We start from the raw sequence: 17,795 nt of genomic DNA, 5'->3' as shown, positions 1-17,795 counted from the left end.
TTTTCCTCTTGCACAGTAAGTGAAAATTCTCATTATATATTGCTACATCAGGAGTTGCTTTAAAAATACTATCTCTAGAAAAGAAAAAGGAAGACATCTCAGCATCCAGAAATTTTTAACTGTGTGCCCTGCAATCACATTATTCCCTTAGAGACACCCAGCACATTTCCTATGCAGAGAGTTTCAGTTGTATTCTTTGTATTATACTTACATCATCCCAGTAATAGAAATATATACATAAAATTATCTATCTCATCTTATGGGTCAGTTATAACTAAAATAAAGCAATTATTACTTAAGAGTTTCAGAGAAAACTAGAAAGACAGCCTTGATTTGAGGGAATATGTTTAAGACTGAAGAAAAAGGAGAGGGCAGATAATGTGGGGTTAGGACAGGAGTGGAAATAACCTTAAACAACCCTATATTGAAGTTGCATTCTATTGTGCTTAACTCTGGGTTAGTCTGTGATGTTGACTTCTCGGAAATTTCAGGTCAGAATCTGTGTAGTAAGGGGTTCATTCATCAGGACCTGGTTTGCTCAGGCTCTGCTCATTCCAAAGCATGATCTGTGTTTGGGAAGACTGGCTTTTGATCCTCTCGTGGGATAAATCCTCTGCTTCCTTGGAATGTCTTGGAATGTCTTGCTGTTAAGACCATCTATATTGCTGAGGCCTTAGGCCACCCTATATCAGTTTGAATAATGGCTATTACAATAGTTGTGACTTTCCTATTTTTCATATTTTTTCAATGCCTGTCTTTCAGAGCATTCTGTATTAATTTGGTCTCTGAATGGAAAAGAGTTTACAGTGGTAGCTAGACATTGAGTAGCTAAAATCAGTCATATAGACACTCTATACTTACGTGATTCTCCCCAGTAAAAGCCTTGGACATCAAGTCTCCAGTGAGTAGCTCTGTTTGTCTGTACAACTCCACTGAGATGGACACCTGCACGCCCACACTGACTTACTCCTGGGCATGCACATTTCCCTTTATTAATACTGACATGAGTCTTTCACAGTGAAAGAAACAACCATACCTACAAGTGCAATGTTACAAAGCACCTGTCAAACCTTCTAGTGAATCATCAAATCCAAAGATTTTTAGAGCTTTCAAATACAGAAGTGGTTGGAAGAGATCACTGTAGGAACTTGACCCTGAATATTTATCAGAAATAAATATTTTGTGTTGCCCAACTAGAAACATAAATATTCAAGAGTCTATTCATAACTGTTCCCTTTGAACCAGAGTATTGGAATAAAATCCTCTTCTTTTACAATGAACTTATTAGAAAACAAATGAAAGATCCACTGGCCATGACAGGTGTTATCATGTCAGTCTTTTCCTAGCAAAACATTTTACCATAGGCCCTTTCCTCTGACAATTACAGAATCAACACACTCCAGTGCTATCAAACTGCAGGAGCCCACCAGCTTGTAAGACAGAAGAGTAAACTCCAAGCCACTTCATACCCTCTGGTTATTTTGAAAAACAACCAACCTTATTTAAACAATCACAAAGTTTTATATAAATAATGAGAAATAATTTTGATAATGTATATTACATTTTTATGCCAAAAGTATTAAACTCTCTAAAATACTGAAAAATTTGAATTACATACAAAATAAGATCATTGTCCTAATTAGGTGTGTCAGAAACAGTATCCTGGCTCTGCAATTACAAATTCAAGAGACTAGCAAATGCAAACAGACTTTAATATTTTCTCACACAGAATAGGATGCCAGCCTCAGCGAAAAGGCAGAAAATGACTAGTCTACGAATTTGGTGCATGACAGTTGTTTTTAAAGTCCTTGATCACAAGAAATTCTTGCCCTTTTTCCCATAATTGTGTGTTCCAGAGAGTTATAAACTTTGTCATCTTATAGTATAGTCACCAAATTCTGCATCTTATTGGTTCAGAATGCAAATGAATATCCTAGACTTGAGATTGCCTCCTTTCCTTATCCTGGACTCAGTTGGGAACCATATTGTGTGTAGCTTCTCAACCCTTAGAGCTCTGAGACAAGCAGGTGCCAGCTTCCAGCTAGAGAAGGGTGGGGCCTCCTGCTTACCTGTGACTCTGATGATCTCTAAGAACATATAGAAATGGACTGTACATAAAATGGACATACATAAAATGGACTGTAATGATTTTTTTTACAAGGAAAAAATTATTTTTAAAAGTAGCTTATTCTTCTCTTTAGTTTTCTTCCTTTTTCTTCTTTTAAAAATAACCATTTTTTCTTCACCAGTTTCTGATGTTTATTTGTTTCTTAGCCCCAAAATTTCTTAAGGGGGTTTTATATAATTCACATTTTAAAAATCCCAAATCACCTAGGACAGAATTGTTATCATCTCCAAATGAGTACAAAGCATAAGAATTGCAGAAGGCCTAATGAATCCCACAAACCCTGATACATTAGCCTAAGCAGCCCAGTTCACAAAGGTGAGGACAAAGCTGTCCAACCCAAGTCCACCTCATTCAGTCTACCTTGCTCTCATGACAGCCAAAATTAAGACAAGTGTTTCATTAGATAAATAAACTGCAATTACTTCCCAAATGGAAAAGTATGCTTGGATTTTTTTATTACTAGCAAAGTGATAAAAAGGGAAAAAGTATGAATAAAGGACACAGCTAAGAAACAAGGAAATCTCAAAACCTTTCTTCTAAGGCCTTCTATCAAAATACAATATTAACTAATCAATTATGAGCCTTGAAATGCTGGGCAGCATTACAAATCGCTCCAACCCAGCCATGTGTAAAAGCAACAAACAGTGTTTGTGCTTGAGAAAACTGTGGTCCTATTTTATGACCTCAAAAGGAATCAGCAGCTAAACCAATCTATAGGCCCATTACCACTTAATAAACTTGCATTTAAAAAGCACTAAACCTAATGCTGGAAAAAAAACTGTCTCTTTCTATGGAGCAGTTTCTAAAAATGCACAGCTCTAAAATCCCATCAGCTAATTTGCCATTTCAAGCAAGACTTCCCTTGACTAAAAATTCAAGGTGTAAAGAAACAACCCCACATTCTTTTAAATGTAGGAAAGAATCAAGTTCATATTTGAGGAATATAACAAAATCAGGGGCTACTGACAACTGCTTGATTAGAGTGACAATAAAAGAAAATCAACGAGTTACTGGGGAGAAGGGTAATGTTATGAAGGCCTTTGGAAAACAGTGCAGCTCGACATTCAAATAAGAACTGAAGTATGTAAGAAACACTAAAAGAATGTGCATTCTGTTCAGTCAGATCTCTGACTAGGTGCTCAACATCATGTCCTAAGGCAGGATAGCACCCAGTGTCCCTGTATGAGCATAAGGACTTTTCCCTCTGTTCTTTCCTTTACCTCTGCTTCCTGCTTTAGAATACTGCTATTTCTAGAAAGCCTCTAATGAGATCTCGGCCCCCGGGGTTTAAAATTTGGGTAACCTAGGATCTTGAAAATACATTGTTTATTAGTGGTTGTAGAAATTCCTAGAACAGTAAAGAAGAAAGTTTCTGGATGAGAGAAAATTCCCCTTGCTTAAGATTGGGATAAAGAAGGAATTGAATAGACAGAGGAAGCATATTCAGTAAATGGAAAGCTTAGAAAAATGCAACGATGTCAATAAATGAAGGCCTAATGGTGCTCATGGAATAGGAATCTAAAAATTGTTAGGACATTTACTCAACCATAAACTATCTGTAGAATGAATTTTAAAATCTTATGTGCTATTTTAAAGATAAAGATCAAATAATCCTAAAATTTGAGTGAAAACACAAGAGTTCTAGATTGCTAAGATCCTATATTAGTCAAGGCTTTCCAAAGAGAGTAATAGGAATGTGTGTGTGTGTGTGTGTGTTTGTCTCTGTGTCTGTGTATGTATATCAAATCTCAACAGATTTATTATAAGAATTTATTCACATAATTATAGAGACCAAGAAGTCCCACCACCTCCTATCTACAAGTTTTTTTCACAATCCGCTGATTCAAATGCTTAAAATAAAGTGATAATAAAAAGAAACACTTAACAGCACAGTAGCAGGGATATCAGAGTATAAGGGCTCTAGTGGGGGGAGGGAGGCTATGGGAGGGTGCCATCTGGGAAGTGGGTGTATAGTTGAATAAGATGGTTTGGGATGTTCTGTGTGATATACACAAAAAAAATCAACAAATTTTTTTAATGTATTATATTTAAATACATGGAGAAGCATGGAAATTTATGTCATGTTACTTAGTAGAGGTGATAAACATTACCATTGAAATCTACCCGATGACTTTATAGACATACACAGGCACCAAGGATCCAAGTGCAACCGATTATGACTAGTAATAATCAGATACATACAGATTACAGATGCATGCGCCAACATCTCAGTGTTAGTAGCAAAAACAATGAATCTTTCTTCAAGGAACAATATAATCTAAAATGAAATGGAGATCTTTTTAAATGTTAAAAAATCATTCAGTTTTATGTCTTACAGAGCTTATACTGAGTTCAATATTGTATAACTGTATTTATTCAACTGTGAACCTAGAAACTTGCACTCACTTGTGAGAGAGATGTACTCTTGTTCTGGAGTGTGTTACTGAATGTTAAAGCTGTAGTGAAATGCTTCTTCTAATCATGTAGTTATTTAAAATTTTTAAAAAATAATGATAAAAAATAATAATTCATCAAACCTAAAAATAAATAAATAATCCTTCAAAGATAAAAAAGACACTTAGGTAAGTGTCAACCATGCACAGAGCACTTGGGCAGTTCATAATATATTCAATTGATTAAATATTGCACAATAAATACTATGATAGGTTAGGACTACAGCATAATGTAGTTTGTGATAGGATTAAACCTATATATGAATATACATGTGAAAATAATTAGTAAATATATACAAAAGAATAGTAAATTATAATTAATGGAGAGGTTATAAATTTGGGGTGTGTGATGATTAATCATGGTTGTCAACTTGACTGGATTAGAAATCAACTAAAACACACACTCCTCGGGGAGGTCTGTTAATGTAATCCCTGGAAGAATTAACTGAGAGGTAAGATCCTGCCCCCAGTAGCTACCTAGATGTAAAGAGCTTTGAGTAACAAGCAGAACTGTTTTATCTACCCACCTTTACTCAGGATCAGTTGGTTCTCCAGGAATTCTCCCAAGTGAGAGATAGCTTTGGGATTGCTGAGGCATCCAGCCTCACGCAGACTTACCAGTTACTAGGTTCTCAGCCTCTCCAGCATGCAGATGCCATTCTAATAAAGCTTCTCTGTAACACGTGTTCCTTCTACGGGCTCTGTTCCTCCAGAGAAACCTAACACAGGGACTTTGGGGTTTTGCTTTTCTTTGCATTCTAGTTATTCTAATAATATAAAATCTAAATTTGAATAGGGACTCCAGTTTTATTCTTTAAATCTCTGGTTAGAATTTTGAGATAGACAAAACAGAGTTTGGGGATGATGTCAAGAGATTGCACATATAAGCTTGTGGGGGCTCCATCAAGGTCCAACATTGAGTTCAACCCCAACTCTGCACTGAGTCTTCCGTAGACTCTGGAATATCCCCTCTAGTCATTCTACCACTGAGGAGAGCACCTCTCTCAATAGCCTGTTTCCTAGGACATTCTATCCCAATCTCTAGGGTCTACCTGTTAGAGTATGTAAAAGTGAAGGTTCTATACTATAAATCTCTACTATCTGATTATAGTTTTCTGTTATAGTCCTTCTGATTATAGAGGCCACATAAACAAACAGAAACCATCTTCCACATAGTAACTCTAGAATATCTGAAAACAGGCCAAAAGATGACCCTATGACTCTGCTAAACAGTTTAAATTCCTTAAATCTTTCACTTATTCCTCTTGTGAATTTGCTTCAGTTCTTTTCACCACATTGGCCAGATTTTCTGGGTGTCCGCCAGTTTTCCATTGTCTCCTTAAAATGTAATACCTGGTGCTGGATAAAGTGCTGTCAATGCAGTGAAATCAGTATGCTAATACACGCATAGATAGGGCTTTCAATCTGCATCTGGCGGAGTTGAAGATGCTATGTGATTTTGCACACTGGGGATATGTACAGAACAGGCATATTCTTGTTCCGAACGTGGTAAGTCCAACATTCTAAACCTACTTCCTCTCTGGAAGAATCTCATTGCTGTACTCCTGGAAAATACCAGCCATGTTTGAAACTTCCCAGTCAGTTTTCCCTCTTTCTCAGTCTCTTCCATTCATTCTCCTGCTGCAGCTTTGGAACTCTTCATTTCCTGCCCCCTTTCTTGTAATTTCTTTGGACATCTCCTTTCTTAAAGACAATGAGACAAAAATTAAATTATGCTGAATATTTTTCATGTTCCATTCAATCCAGTAAATGAGAGGCTGCATGTAATGTGGTACATACTTCTCATGGTCTGCGTCTCTGTAGACATCCTATTTTTAATTAGAGTCCCAATATATCTTCTTTACTGTATTTTTTCCTTAGCACTTACCATCTAACTTTCTGAATATTTTACTTATTTTGTTTACTGTGTCCCACTATTGGAAGAGAGAAGAGATTAGACTAAGCCCAAACATTTTGAGATGGAATCAGTAGTAGGCCCAGAAGATCCATAGTAATAAAAAATATATAACGAGAAAAGGTTTATGTCATAGATTTAAGAGAATTGATGTCTTAAGTGTAATTATCCATGGACCTTGAGAAAAGAATGGAACCCAAATGGGTATGAGCAGGGACCATGTCTTGAGTGACACCCTAGGGTAAAGCAGTGCAGCAAAACTTTGTAGCATCTGAGGAGAGAAAAGTGGGCTCTTTCTCTGTTTTGTTTGTTTTGTGGTTAGGTCACTGGTGTCTAGAAATGTTTGGCATCTCATAGGTAATTAGTAACTACAATGGCTTAAATATGGCCCCCAGAAGTTCACATGATAGACACCTAATCCCCAAATCCCCAAATGTAGCAATAGTATTTGGAGGTGACACATTTGCAGAATAATTAGGACTAGATGATGGCATGAAAATGAGACCCCCATGATCACAATGATGACTTCCTGAGAGGAAGAGACCCAGCTAACACACTTAAGCTGTCTAACCATGTGTTGTCATCTGCTATTTTAGGGTACAGCAGAAAGCCATCTAGTTTATCAGATGATGGCACCTTAATATTGGCACCCAGCCACCAAAATGTAAGGTAAATAACTCTCTGGTTTTTGGTTGCTTTTTCTTTTCTTTTTTTTTTTACAAATATCCCCATCTATGGTACTGAGTTACAGCAATAGAAAATGAACTATGCTGTATTTGTTAAATGAATGACAAATGTCTTTGTCAGCTCTCAGCTGCCAGGTCAAACTGCTTGTGATCATCCCCTTTTGCTGACACCTTCTACTTCCAAATACTTTCTCAACATTCGATATCAAGCCAGGTAAGGCAGACTGATAATTTCCAGTAAAGCATTCATTTGCTGCCATTCAGACAGTTCCTTCCAACAGCCAGCACCAGCAACTCCTCCTGTCAAAGTGTGCCATGGCCATCAACAGAGAATTGGCCCCTTCTTGCTGTTGTTTTGTGAGGTTTTGTTGCTGTTTTTTGTTTGTTTGTTTGTTTCATTTTTTCCTTTTCTTGGGTGCTACATTTAGATGCACTGCCTTACCCTGGGACGTCACTCAAGCCATGGTCTCTGCTCATGCCCATTTGGGCTGCATTTCTTTGTCAAGGTCCATGGATTCTTACAATTAAGGCAATTCTCTTAAATCCATGATACAAACTTTTTCTCATTTTATAGCTTTTATTACGTTAGCTCTTCTGGCTTGACACTGGTTCCATTTCAAACTACTGATCTCTTATGTCTATATTTTAACACTAGTTATGTTTTTCATATGGGTATCTGTTGCAGAGCACACTTGTATAAAAGGTACATTCAGGTAAACAAGCTACATAAGACAAATCGAAAGCAATTCCCAGTCCTGTAGGTGTTGATAGTCCAATTTATCACCCTGATTCTTTACTCCAGGGAGCCAATTCAATGTCTTCTTATCTACATTGGCACATCCCAGTAGCCTAAGTTCTAGTCAACAAGAGAAACACTTTTGAAGGACACAAAAGTTCAGAGACACTTTACAAAACACAATGGAAAGGAGCAAGTGGAGGTGGACAGGATCAATTTCCTGCACCCCTTAATTCTGAAGATATACCTAATACCCAGTGAGAGATTAAACAAGACAGTAAAGTAGAAAGAATTCTTGGGGTTGAGATATGTACATGCATTGTTGGGAGCAGTAGTCAATCACAAGAAGGAAGACAGGGTGACAGAAGACAGTGTGATTACTTGGACATATCTAAGGTCTAAATTATACCTGGATGCTAATGGAAAATGTGGTTATTTTATGTTTCCCACAATTTCCAGTAAGAAATTGTATTGTTGCAAGCATTTTCCCCAATTTTCTATCATCATGACAGAGAGAAAAAAATATCCTTATGAAATTCTTTCTATGAGGAACATAAGCTATGCTTGACCCAATTTTCTTAGCAGAGTTGGGGCATTTCACAAGCAGCACTTGAAAGGTTCAGACTGATACAGCCTTAACCACAATGGTGATCAAAGAGTGGCCCTCTGGTAAAACTGGACCAGACACAAGAATCTAAACTGAACCCTCCTAGGGCTCAGTATCCCTGGAGTGAATTTTTGCCTCAAGCCGTCCTTTGGCCCTTAAATTCAGAATATGAGTCTTAAGCTGTCATGTAGTTCCTGAAAACCCAGGGAAGAATAGTGAAAACTAAAATGAACAGGTCTTGTTCTCTTTCAAAAGAGAACATGGTGTGAACTCCTCTTCACATGAGGCAGAAGACTAGTCAGCAATCTAGTGCTATGCTGATAATCAAACCAGTTCTTTTTATCCTATCTGAATGCATCCTCCTCACCAAGTTACCAGATCTTCCAATATGCTCCAATTATGTAACCAGCTCCCTTGAACTCTACAAAACAGGCTCCTTGAATACCCTTGCTATTGCTCTCAACGCCAAGCTGTCTACTGCACATCAGGAATGTGAGACACTACTTTTTGTCTTTATTTGACTAGGATTATAAGATTTTTGGAGAACAAGTTACACGCTGATGAAGGTTAAAGAGATAACATGTTAAATCTACAGTAAATGAAACTTTAACTCCAAGAACAAGTCATAGTATTTACTGAACCATAGACATTAGCTTTCTGTATCCACATTCAGCGTTATTAATATTAGATTGCCACTGTTGTAGTTTTTAGGATTATCATTGCAATGTAATTTCACTGTGCATGATGATGTAATTGCTGAGAAACTGTGTGGTTGGTAATTATATAATGCAGAGCATGGAACTGAGTTAATGCCCTGAAATCTATTTCTTGTAGGATTTTCTTCCTTTTTATTAATTCCATGGTCTGATTTACATTTTTAGTTTAAACAAAATAAGCAATACCATCTGTAGTCCCTTGTTAAGCCTCTGGAGAGTAGAAGAGTGTGGGAACAGAGGTGAAGATGTAGCTGACTATATTATTCTGAGTTACAGAGGACAGCACAGTGAAGGGCTGCCATACTGCATTGTTTGTCATTATTCATCCCTATTGCTGGTGAGCCACTAATAACACTAGGTTCAGCTGCCAGTCAGCTGTATTAAACATATGTGCAGATGGACAAAGATAGATGATAGATAGATAGATAGATAGACGACGTGAACCAGTCACTGCCGGTGTGCAGACACTTCCCACGCCTGTGCGTGTCTGTGCGCGGGAACAGCACACCGCTTCCCTCGTGATACAAAACCTGCCCTACGCCCATGTCTGGATACAACGTCAGAAGTAGATAGATAGATAGATAGATAGATGATGGATAGATGATAGATAGATAGATAGATAGACGATTGATAGATAGATGATAGAGAGACAGATGATATAGATAGATGGATGGATAGATAGATGATAGAGAGATGATAGATAGATGATAGATACAATGGAGAGATTAGATAAATAATGATTGATGATATATGATAGATAGATTGATATATAGGTAGATGATAGACAGAGATTATAGATAGATGATAGACAATAGACAGTAATAGAGTTAGGTGATAGACAGATCAAAGATAGACAATAAATAGATGATAGATGGTTGAGAGAGAGAGAGATGATGATAGATAGATAGATAGATAGATAGATAGATAAGATGATAGATAGATAGATAGGCAGGCTATTGCTGTCTTTGTCAGATTCTACATAGAGCCTCATTATTCATAGAAATATAGAAAGGATATTTTAGTATATTTAGAAAAAATATAAAGATGATCATTAATAACCCACTATTTTACTTCATATGCAAATTAAGGTATATTTCTACACACAAAAAGGTTGAGAGTTGTAAGAGTCAAATTTCTCTTGACCCCAGCTTCTACTGCTTGCCCAGCAGTAACGTACATCTCTGGGTTAGTCATCTATGTTTGCATGTGAGAGGTTGTAAAAGCCTGCATTCATAGCCAGTATACCTGGAGCTATGTCCTGGCACAGCTACTTACTATCTGTGTAATGTGGGGAACATCACTTCACCTCTCTCACACTTCCCCATATATAAAAAGAGGATTCTAAGGGATTACAGGATGGTGGTACCCACCTGTAATCCCAACACTCGGGAAGCTAAGTCAGGAGGATCTTGAGTCTGAAGCTAGCCAGTGCTACATACCCAAAACAGCAAAATAAGAGTAGCAGTGTTTTCCACACAGCACTGTGGTGAGGACTAAATGAGTTTGTGTATATGGAGTTCTTATAATGGCATGGGGTGGGGTGGGAAGCTCATTCAAGTGCTGTTTGTTACTGATTGCAAGCAATAGAAATCGACTCTGTCTCAGTTAGGCAGTAAAGGAATATACTGAAAGGAAATCGCATTGCTCGCAAAACTGAAAGATGGAGAAAGCACATTAAACATGCAGGGACAGACAGACATATAGCTACCCAGACTGCATAGCCCCCTCTGCCCCCGCACCGCAGTGCAGTGCTACACTCCTGCCAGCACTCCCCCGGCCCCGCTACACCCAGCTAATTGTGCTTCACTGGGAAAGTCCTACTTTATCATCCTTTTCACAATGCCAGTCCCAAATCAAAGTTCCAAACAGGCATTCAGCTGTTCCAGCCTCTATTGCCTGTCATGTGCTTGTAACCCAGTAGGGAAACAGAACACATTGACTTCAGTTCCTAAGGGAGAAGATGGGGCTCTGTTTTCTTAGCAAGATTCAGAACTAGCTTCAAAATCAAGAAGAGAGTTTGAACAAAGAACAGAAAAGCACAAAGCTAAACTAAACCAGTCTTCTACTATGTTGATTGACTGGAAGAGAGTTGCTGGGTCATAGGAACCATCAAGGAAAAAAACTGAGAATGAGTGAGATGCAAAAAGCTGAAGCCTGTATCAGAGATGCTCAGTCTTGAAGCCCAGAAGGATTTGGAGGGGAGGGGGAATGAAGGAAATTGAAAGCTGGTACTAAGGTAGGATCAATTAAAGCACCAGGAAGAAAGTCATTCTGGAAATCAGCAGAAGAGAGCACACTGCTCCTGGTGGATCAGAGGCAAGGAATGAGAGGTTCTCTGACACTTTGGTCTGAAGACCCCTTGTAATCTTAGTAAGTACTGGTGATTTCTAAGATATTTGGTTTAGGTGGTTATATCTATGGATACTTACCGTATTGAAAATTAAACTGTGTCCAGTCTACAAAGAGGAGGGTCAACACAGAGGAATCATTTCCTCCATGCTTCCAAGCAAAGCCAACCATAGTCGAGCAGGACCTTTGATTTATCTTCACATAGATAGAACTAGTAAAAGAAAGGAGCCAGGGCTCCTCCCAAGCCCATGTGACCCCTGAGGAAGAGATCCTCAAACAACCTTAAGAGCAAAAATAAATTGGTTTATTTGGGCCAACTGTATGGTCTTAAACACCCAAAAGGAAAGTATAACCAAAGATTAAAGTGATCAGTATGTTTCTTTAAGAGTCCATGTGGATAGCTAAAAGCTACATAACAAGAAACGATGCCAGACAGGAGATACCTTCTTTTGAGTTGTTGGTCAGGATGGCCCAAGAGACTCCCAGACAGTAACCCAGCATAGAACTGGGAAAATGAACAGGAGACCCCAATCTTATCTAAAGGAATGTTGGCAAGTGATTGCTGCTAGATGAGGAAGAGCTGATCTTCCTAAAACAAGGGACTCTAGATAGGCTGACTAGGCTCAGCAGATGGACTTGCACTGGGGAACGGCTGGGGGCACTGACAACACAGTGGACAGTAACAAGAATGACAGACTATGTGGGCTCCAGTGGCAGGGGGAGGCTATGGAAGGATGCCATTTGGGATGTGGGTATAGAGATGTTTGTTTGGGATGGTCTGTATGAAATACACAAAAAAATCAATAAAAAAAGATTTTGAAAAAGAAAACTAAACTGAAAAATTAAAATCCAGTAATTCATTTCAAATAAATGCATTGCATGTTAATGTGAAGGGCAGATTTTTAAATTTTTGTGTCTGTATTGTGTGTGTATGATGTGCATGTTCATGTGTGTTTGCATATGTGAGTGTAGGCATGCATACATGTAGAGCTTAGAGGATAAGCTTGGGTCTTGGTTCGTACTTTCTACCTTGTTTCAGACAGGGTCTCTCTTGGTCACCACTGCATATGTCAGGATATCTGGTCTGGGAACTTCCAGGGATTTTCCTGCCTCTACATCCTGTCCCTGGAGGAGCACTAAGATTTCATACATGCATGCCTCCATGTCCAGATTTTACGTGGGTTCTAGGTCATCAGAAACGCAGGTCATCAGAACTACGCAGCAAATTTTAACCACTAAGCCATCTCCCAAGTCCAAGTGGCAGATTTTTATAACACTGCCCTCTCCAAAGGCATACTGAGTGCAGTAGCATTAATGGATATGCGTACAAATCTGGCTTACTGAAAGTCTCACCTATGCTTCTGTGTTCAGTCTGTTCTGATATGACAAGTCACGTAGAGTCTAGAAAACTCCAGTTGTAAAGGAACACGTGAAATGGCAAATGACATGCTAGTATCACTATGAAAAGAATTTCGACATTGCAGGTGCTCTGAAAGCTTCTTGGGTACTAAAAGCATAGTCCAAGGATAGTAATTATTTATAGTTAAAAAGGCAAACACCAGACTTCATGGTGAACCACGAAAGACAAGTTATGATTAGAACAATGTGCTCCCACCTGACATTCATATAGAACTTTGTTACTGACAAACAGCATTTAAACAGATGCATTCTATGTGCTGTTCACCATGGTCCTATGAGGTATTATTCCCATTTTTTCTCTCAAAATGTTTATTATCACATTCTCAGTACAAAATCAAATATGCAAATCCAGATACATAATGACATAAGACATCTACATGTATCTATTGTTTAGGCCTAAGAAAACCCATCTATATATTCTAATTAACCCATCAACACTACCTAAATAAAAAGCAATATTTCTTTAAAACAACAAAGATGGTTATCAGTAACACCATTGAATGTAAATTATTTTCATATTATCACTTAAAAGAGTAGGAACAGATGTTCTGTAGAAATCCAAGAATTAACCAGGATAAATCCAGTGTAAGATTTCTTGAAAACACATTCTGTATGGTTAATAAGTCTGTCATCAGATTTTGAAGATATTAATGTTTTTAAAATTGAGTTATATGAAGACACTCTACCAGGATAACTGTATTCAAGAACTTGAACTGGGTTTTTAAGTGCAAAGAAAGAACTCTATGTTGTCTAGTAGCACAATTCCAAGTCACATGATCTGTGGAGTGAAAACAGCGGGTTGCTTGGGAACTTCTCGTAGTACTCACCGGTCATTAAAGGAGGTATCTGACTTTTAACACTATGTAGGTTATTCCACCAGTATGCACAGGACAATTCTTAAAGAGAAACAGAAATTTTAGCCTTACCAGATACAGAATGTTTATCACCAAACACATACAAATATCCTACTCATGATGAGGACTAAGTTACAATAGCTTCTTTATTCTAGAATGTTATCTATCTTACACACAGACCAGAGATACTAAACCTCAGATGACTAAACATCCCTATTTCAGGCACAGGATTTGAGTGCCTGCTCCCATAACTGGGAACACAGACAGACACACAGGTCACCATCAGCAGACACATATTAACAGCTTCACAGAAGCGACACGAAATACACTCAGTGGCACATTTCCATAGAAAAAGTTATGTACAACTATATACTTCAGCCCTTAAATGTGAACCTCAAAAGCATTCTGTTTTCAACTATCAGTTAACTGAGTGATGGTCCTAAATCTTCAAATCCTAATTTAGCAGTACAAAACTCCCTCCTTCTCTGCCGAGTGCTAATGGAAGACTTCATCTTACAGTAGCACTTCCTGATGTGGGTACCAGAACTTCATGAGGAGCCTCTCAATATTAAGGGCAGGAATGCAGCCTGCTGTTCAGCATCATGGGGGTGGGAGGGGGAGAAGCTGTGCTCTAACTGGTGTAGGGAGCAGAGTAGGCTGGAGGGCTTTCACACTATTCTTCAGGTAGGCTGTAGGGTCACATCACTACCAAAGGAATTTTTTTTCTTCTTTGGTTTGTTTATTTATTTTTATGGGCCTTTTGATTACTTTAACATTCCCCTCTCTGAAGATGTGACCCTAAAATCTTTTAAGGATTAGATGCACGCTCCCAAATACCTTTGACATATTTGGTCTTTGGAACAAAGTATGTTGCTAAGAGGCCCAAGGAAATTTAGCCAAGAAACTGGCTACTTTTCTTTGGAGTCTTTTTACCCTAACTGCCTGGCCAGTTCCTACTTCTTATTCTTATCACACCATCCTCTGAAGACGTCACTCAAATTGCCAATAGGGAATAGGGATGCCGACCACTCTGGCTTCTTCCATGCTGAACAGGGACGCAGGGTAAAGCAATTGGAGTACCCCTTCAGTGGGTCTATCTAAAAGACTCCAAATTGCATAACTCTTGTCTCTAAGGGGAAAAGAAAGTCTTTGAATCATGAATAGGAGATGTGAAGGGGAAGTAAAGGCAAGAGTAATTAGCATTACAAGCTCTAGACAGGGAACTAGAAAAAAGTCAGAACATGGCAATTTTCAAATGTTCATATGAAATTCCACTGGGATTTCTTAAGGCATCCCTCTATTGGGTTCCTCCTCATTTTTCTTTTGTCTTCCAAGGCTGGACTCTAGAGTGATGGATTCAGGATTTGCTTTCATGTATTTTGATAGCTTTTGGAGTGATTAGAATCAGTGTCAGTTCTCTCTCAAAGGCTTCTAGATAGGGGGAGAAAACAAATTTATCCATCATTTTAGAACAATAGCTGGTTGTGCCCTTAGGCATAGGTGGGCTCTACAGTATTGGAGATCAAGATTTGAAGTCTTACGTCTGAGCAGCACTTTCTGGTAAGGAACAAAATTATCAATGAGAAATAATTGTCTAAATAACTTTTGTATAGACTTAAGCCTAATGTCTGGGAAGTGTAATCCCTTGAACTCTTAAATATACTGATGACTTTACTCTTTGGTTATACTTTCCTTTTGGGTGTTTAAGACCATGCAGTTGGCCCAAATAAATTAATTTATTTTTACACTTAAGGTCATTTTAGGATCTGTTCCTCAGAGGACACATGGGCTTGGGAGGAACTCCTGACTCCTTTCTTTTACTAGCTCCATATATGTGAAGATAAATCAAAGGTCCTGCTCAGCCACGGCTGGCTTCACTTGGAAGCATGAATGAGGTGTTTCCTCTTCTTTGTAGACTAGACACTGGTTCAAGTCCATCTCATGGGGTCTCCAAGCCCTCTCTGAACAAGAGGACAGGTGGCTCACTTATAGGGCATTTTGAGAGATGTTCCATAGTCCCTTGAAACTTAGTCGACCTTGGAGGGCAAGGGGCAAAAACTGTCCTTTTAGTCCTTCTGGCCACATTAGTATAGGCCTCAAAGTATGGCTGTTAAACACCCAAAAAGGTTAGTTCCACCATTCTGGTATTTTTAATTACCATGTGCTATGTAGATAAGGCTTGGGTACAAAAACCAAATGTTCTGAGATAAACCTTGACTAGATATATATTTTGTTCCTTAAAGTAGTTGACTAAACTACGACCTTGGAGATTTTAAGATTAAGTGTATATTATTTTTGTCTCATCCTTTATATAACATAACAAACCTACACAGACCTTTATCACTTGCTTAGGCTTTCTCATTTTTTCTATTTTGGAAAATATCTCCATTCCCATACCACTTTAATGTCTATTGCATTCTTATTTTCTTTTTTTAATAATTATGAGACATAATAACAAATAAATTTTCCAACTGTTGTGAGAGGCCATGTGTGATTAGAGTATCCAGCCACTCTTCCCAGCCACCTGTATGTAATTTGGCCCTCACCAATTTGTTTTTATATAGCATTAATAGCATTAACAAATAAATTTTCCATTGGTTGTGAGACTTCTTTTCCTGGAGATGCTAAGCAATGTTTATTCTCTTTCAAGTTTCTAGTGTCAAGCCAATGTTTTATTAAAGTTTTACTGGGGAACCAATGAATTTATTGAGCTTACTTACCAGGGTAACTGAAAGGGTCCTGAGGTGTATGCATAACCTGAGGGTATGCATACTGGAAAGCCTTTACCCAGCAGGGGTCATGCCTTCTCTTTCTAGCCTTCCCCAGATTGTATACTTTACATACAGTTAGCTGGGAAGAGTGGCTGAATAATAAGGTGTGGGTCCAATGACCCTGCTGACCCTTCTTTAATGAATGAGCACAACCGTCATCAAACCTAATTGTGATGATGTTTAGCGATCAGCCTCAGCTGAAGTCGTGATAATGGTAGTTATTTCATGCAGAAGAGACTGCTGTATATCATAATCTTATTAAAAGGACCTGGAATTTAAAAGGATTTGGTGATAGGATCCACATATGAGGGAGAACATATGCCATTTGTTTTTCTGAGTCTGTGTTACTTCACTTAGTATAACAGTTTCTAGAGCCATCCATTTACCTGCATATTTCATTATTTCATCTTTCTTTACTGCTGAATAGAACTGCGTTGTATAAATATACCACATTTTTGTTAACCAGTCATCGGTTGAGGGGCACGTAGGTTGCTTCCATCTCTTAGCTATTGTGAAAAGAGCAGCAACAAACATGGTTGTACAAGTGTCTCTACAATAGGGGGAGTCCATTGTGTATATGCCAAGAAGTGGTATAACTCGGTCATACGGTAGGTTCATTTTTAGTTTTTTAAGAGCTCTCCACACTGTTTTCCACAGAGGTTGCACGAGTTTGCAATTCCACCAGCAGTGAATGAGCGTTCCCCTTTCTCCACATTCTCACCAGCATTTGGTATCATTTGTTCTCTTGATCCTAGCCAGTCTGATTGGGGTAAGGTGATAACTTAGGATGGTTTTAAAGTGCATTTCCCTAATTACTAATGATGTTGAACACTTTTTGAAATGTTTCTTAGCCATCTTTATTTCTTCCTTTGAGTACTCTCTGTTTAGATCTTTAGCCCATCTTTTAATTGGATCATTTCGTTTCTCACTTCTTTGATTTTTGAGTTCTTTATATATTCTAGGTGTTAAACCTCTGTCAGATGTGTGACTGGTGAAGATTTTTTCCCATTCTGTGAGTTTCCTCTTCACTTTTTTTGCTGAAGCTTTTTGTCTTTTTTAAAAAATTATTTATTCAATAACCACATATTTAGAAGAAGCATTTCACTACATCAGCATTGACATATTCAATAACAATTTTTTGAGCTAGGATGCATTGCATGA

General features: G+C 38.1%; 1 pseudogene; it reads right to left on the bottom strand.

The window, feature by feature from the left end:
- Window positions 1-14,322: 14,322 nt before the first annotated feature.
- The window catches only part of LOC103731536, a 5,237-nt pseudogene continuing 1,764 nt past the window's right edge, over window positions 14,323-17,795 (bottom strand).

Source organism: Nannospalax galili, unplaced genomic scaffold, assembly GCF_000622305.1.
Source record: "Nannospalax galili isolate Female #2095 unplaced genomic scaffold, S.galili_v1.0 scaffold253, whole genome shotgun sequence".
Lineage (NCBI taxonomy): Eukaryota > Metazoa > Chordata > Mammalia > Rodentia > Spalacidae > Nannospalax > Nannospalax galili.
The sequence above is the reverse complement of the archived record's forward strand: the minus strand, read 5'-3'. Positions and strand labels throughout refer to the sequence as shown.